At 38.9% G+C, this 4,980-nt stretch overlaps 1 long non-coding RNA gene across 1 annotated transcript; it reads right to left on the reverse strand.

The window, feature by feature from the left end:
• Positions 1-3,127: 3,127 nt before the first annotated feature.
• On the reverse strand, positions 3,128-4,323 carry LOC120822153 (uncharacterized). The gene is made up of 3 exons (XR_005712643.2): positions 4,173-4,323; positions 3,486-3,546; positions 3,128-3,390 (listed from the first exon to the last, which is right to left on the reverse strand). It is a non-coding gene; the product is annotated as an uncharacterized LOC120822153 (long non-coding RNA).
• Positions 4,324-4,980: the final 657 nt, after the last annotated feature.

Consider the following 4,980-nt stretch of genomic DNA (forward strand, 5'->3'; position numbering starts at 1 on the left):
ATAATATTTGTCAAATGTTTTGTAATTATTACGTCTAAAATTTGTCATTGCAGAGCGTGGGACTCGAAACATTTGAAATTTTACCTGAACACAATGACAAAGGTCCGGATGAAAAGGACGCCGAATCTGGTCGTGTAGATTGAATCACACTGTAAAAAGGAATAAATGGACAACATGAACAAACTGGAAATACAGTACTCTCCAAAGTTGATTAAAACCTCCAAAAGCAATGCACAGAGAAATGATGACAGTGAGTACTAACCGCAGTCACAACTGTTGCCTCGAGTTGTCTGAATTCCGTGCTGTTTTTATCATTGAGTTGTTTTACGAATGCTTGTTGCAAAGTAGCTGAGAGGACAACGACTCTTCGGGGAGCTTCAGTGGCAGGCGCTGCTGTTGTGGTATTTGATGGGATACTGCTTTCTATAAAAACAAATAATTACGCACAAAAAATGAGGGTATTCAGAGCACCTTTTTCTTGATCAAACAAAAACATTGCCGCTAGAGTTTAGCTCTGATAAGTCACGATGAAGATAGTCTTGCCAACGTCACCGTGGACTTCATGATAAGTGTGATTGTCTATGCTCTTTGTGACCGAGGAAACAGGAAATGACACACCCCAACGCGAGGAGTGATGGATTCCTTATTGACGACATGGGGTATATTTCTCTGCTTTCACAGGAATGGGAAGGAAATGCAGGCCTACTGTATACTTACGAATTACAGCGACAGAAGCGGCATCAATAGAGAGGTTGAAGGTGCTGTTGGGGTTATTCACAGCGTCCACTAAGGTCTTTGCAACGTCTTCAGCCCGTGGGATTTCAGCAGCCGAAGCAGTTTGATTGAACTCAATGCCGACTTCTACTTCCGTATTAGACATTTGTCCTTCCGCCTGAGCTTGTCTGCATGTGCGAAAGACAGAAATGGGTCAAATAACATTGACGTGGACAAATGTATAATATTTGTCAAATGTTTTGTAATTATTACGTCTAAAATTTGTCATTGCAGAGCGTGGGACTCGAAACATTTGAAATTTTACCTGAACACAATGACAAAGGTCCGGATGAAAAGGACGCCGAATCTGGTCGTGTAGATTGAATCACACTGTAAAAAGGAATAAATGGACAACATGAACAAACTGGAAATACAGTACTCTCCAAAGTTGACTAAAACCTCCAAAAGCAATGCACAGAGAAATGATGACAGTGAGTACTAACCGCAGTCACAACTGTTGCCTCGAGTTGTCTGAATTCCGTGCTGTTTTTATCATTGAGTTGTTTTACGAATGCTTGTTGCAAAGTAGCTGAGAGGACAACGACTCTTCGGGGAGCTTCAGTGGCAGGCGCTGCTGTTGTGGTATTTGATGGGATACTGCTTTCTATAAAAACAAATAATTACGCACAAAAAATGAGGGTATTCAGAGCACCTTTTTCTTGATCAAACAAAAACATTGCCGCTAGAGTTTAGCTCTGATAAGTCACGATGAAGATAGTCTTGCCAACGTCACCGTGGACTTCATGATAAGTGTGATTGTCTATGCTCTTTGTGACCGAGGAAACAGGAAATGACACACCCCAACGCGAGGAGTGATGGATTCCTTATTGACGACATGGGGTATATTTCTCTGCTTTCACAGGCATGGGAAGGAAATGCAGGCCTACTGTATACTTACGAATTACAGCGACAGAAGCGGCATCAATAGAGAGGTTGAAGGTGCTGTTGGGGTTATTCACAGCGTCCACTAAGGTCTTTGCAACGTCTTCAGCCCGTGGGATTTCAGCAACCGAAGCAGTTTGATTGAACTCAATGCCGACTTCTACTTCCGTATTAGACATTTGTCCTGCCGCCTGAGCTTGTCTGCATGTGCGAAAGACAGAAATGGGTCAAATAACATTGACGTGGACAAATGTATAATATTTGTCAAATGTTTTGTAATTATTACGTCTAAAATTTGTTATTGCAGAGCGTGGGACTCGAAACATTTGAAATTTTACCTGAACACAATGACAAAGGTCCGGATGAAAAGGACGCCGAATCTGGTCGTGTAGATTGAATCACACTGTAAAAAGGAATAAATGGACAACATGAACAAACTGGAAATACAGTACTCTCCAAAGTTGATTAAAACCTCCAAAAGCAATGCACAGAGAAATGATGACAGTGAGTACTAACCGCAGTCACAACTGTTGCCTCGAGTTGTCTGAATTCCGTGCTGTTTTTATCATTGAGTTGTTTTACGAATGCTTGTTGCAAAGTAGCTGAGAGGACAACGACTCTTCGGGGAGCTTCAGTGGCAGGCGCTGCTGTTGTGGTATTTGATGGGATACTGCTTTCTATAAAAACAAATAATTACGCACAAAAAATGAGGGTATTCAGAGCACCTTTTTCTTGAGCAAACAAAAACATTGCTGCTAGAGTTTAGCTCTGATAAGTCACGATAAAGATAGTCTTGCTAAGGTCACCGTGGACTTCATGATAAGTGTGATTGTCTATGCTCTTTGTGACCGAGTAAACAGGAAATGACACACCCCAACGCGAGGAGTGATGGATTCCTTATTGACGACATGGGGTATATTTCTCTGCTTTCACAGGCATGGGAAGGAAATGCAGGCCTACTGTATACTTACGAATTACAGCGACAGAAGCGGCATCAATAGAGAGGTTGAAGGTGCTGTTGGGGTTATTCACAGCGTCCACTAAGGTCTTTGCAACGTCTTCAGCCCGTGGGATTTCAGCAACCGAAGCAGTTTGATTGAACTCAATGCCGACTTCTACTTCCGTATTAGACATTTGTCCTGCCGCCTGAGCTTGTCTGCATGTGCGAAAGACAGAAATGGGTCAAATAACATTGACGTGGACAAATGTATAATATTTGTCAAATGTTTTGTAATTATTACGTCTAAAATTTGTCATTGCAGAGCGTGGGACTCGAAACATTTGAAATTTTACCTGAACACAATGACAAAGGTCCGGATGAAAAGGACGCCGAATCTGGTCGAGTAGATTGAATCACACTGTAAAAAGGAATAAATGGACAACATGAACAAACTGGAAAAACAGTACTCTCCAAAGTTGATTAAAACCTCCAAAAGCAATGCACAGAGAAATGATGACAGTGAGTACTAACCGCAGTCACAACTGTTGCCTCGAGTTGTCTGAATTCCGTGCTGTTTTTATCATTGAGTTGTTTTACGAATGCTTGTTGCAAAGTAGCTGAGAGGACAACGACTCTTCGGGGAGCTTCAGTGGCAGGCGCTGCTGTTGTGGGTGCAACTGTGGTTGCAAGTCCATTACATAATGGTACAGCATGTATAACTACAGCAGTTTTTGTCTTGTTTGTCACAGCTGGAGCAGTTGTAGGTGCAGCAGCTGTTGTCACTGCTCCAGCTCCTGCCATTTTTGATTACAAAATAAAAAATTACTACCAGCACAAAGCTTACTTTTACTTTTAAGTTATTTGCATTCATACATCATGCTTAGCTTACCTATTACAAGCATGAGAACTGATATAGTCCATCCGACATCCATTCCTTTTCTTCGTAATACCTTTAAATTGATAAAAATAAGTTTTTACTTACAGAGATTCCTTGACTACAGCTTATGTCTCACTGATTGTTTCCACTCTTTTTATTTGCACTTATTACACTTTTTTGTTACACTGCACATTACGATATTAGTCCTAGCAATACTTTATACTTTTTAAACTCTAGGTACATGTATAAAATCCACCATTTATTTAATACAGTCTGTATGAACAGATTTTTATGAGGACACAATTTTTTCTGTAGCTAAGGCAGTTCATTATTTCCAATGCTAAGAAAATAAGAAAGTGCAAATGCCATAAACCAAAGAAGAAAAATACAACCAATAGTCGTTTTAAGTTTTTTTAAAACGTGAACACAGGATAAAGAGACATTTGCTGAATCTGTCACAAACATTTTAACATGATGGGACAATTACGTTTGTATTTTTCAATCAATGGATTCAGTAATGTGGAAACTATCAAACTACTACTATTACCTAAAAACTGAAAATAAGTTATCATTAGAATGTTTCTGTACATTAATAAATCAACATACCATTATCAAATATATCATACTTCTTGTCCTCTGCTTTTCACACATGCAATTGAGTCAATACACAGAAACCTGCGTATTGAAATATGTACTTACAGAAGTCGATGGAATATGAATGGAAAATGTGCAAATTCCCCTCTCTCTGTGCTCGTGATGTTCCAATCAATTGCAGTTTTTATGAATTTGTCCACTTCACACCTGAGATGTTGCAAACCTTTCATGTGATGAACTACTGAACGTTACTGTCTTTTATATGGACACAGTTTGAAGGCTTAAGATGCATTCATGCACATACTTATTTACACGATGATTCACCTCCTCACCTGCCAAAATCAAACAATGGCCACTCCAGTTATTTCAGATGCTTGGCATTTCGTACATTCCCTTCTTTGAGCCTGTGAAACAAGGTGCTACTGCATTCCACTTACTTACTGGTGAAGAAAGTTGCACCGACGTGAGAGTAAACAAATAGTGATTCATCGGAAGAATTATATAAATACGTGGACATACAAAATAATGCTATAAATTAGTTCCCTAATATTCTAAAGTGACCACTCAAGGGGTAAACATCTTCCAGTAAGAAAACACTAGATTTAGAGATGGTGAATATCATCTGGTAATTTTCTCACAAACTAACTTTACAATTTAGATTTTTAGCTGTATGTATATGTATATATACATGTTGGAACAGAATATAGGCAAACCATTTACATGCATATTACAAAAAATAACCGTCTCATCTTTATTATATAATATTTCCATAACACTAAGAATGTCATCCGTGACAGCATTTTGCTCGATCAATTTTGTTTTATTTTCCTTTTAAAATGAATGTAAATATAACTGGATCTTGACTTAGGTTGGACTGTTGTTGTAATAAATTATTAACTAATTACCTAATGTA

The sequence above is a fragment of the Gasterosteus aculeatus genome, chromosome 7, assembly GCF_964276395.1.
Source record: "Gasterosteus aculeatus chromosome 7, fGasAcu3.hap1.1, whole genome shotgun sequence".
Classification (NCBI taxonomy): domain Eukaryota; kingdom Metazoa; phylum Chordata; class Actinopteri; order Perciformes; family Gasterosteidae; genus Gasterosteus; species Gasterosteus aculeatus.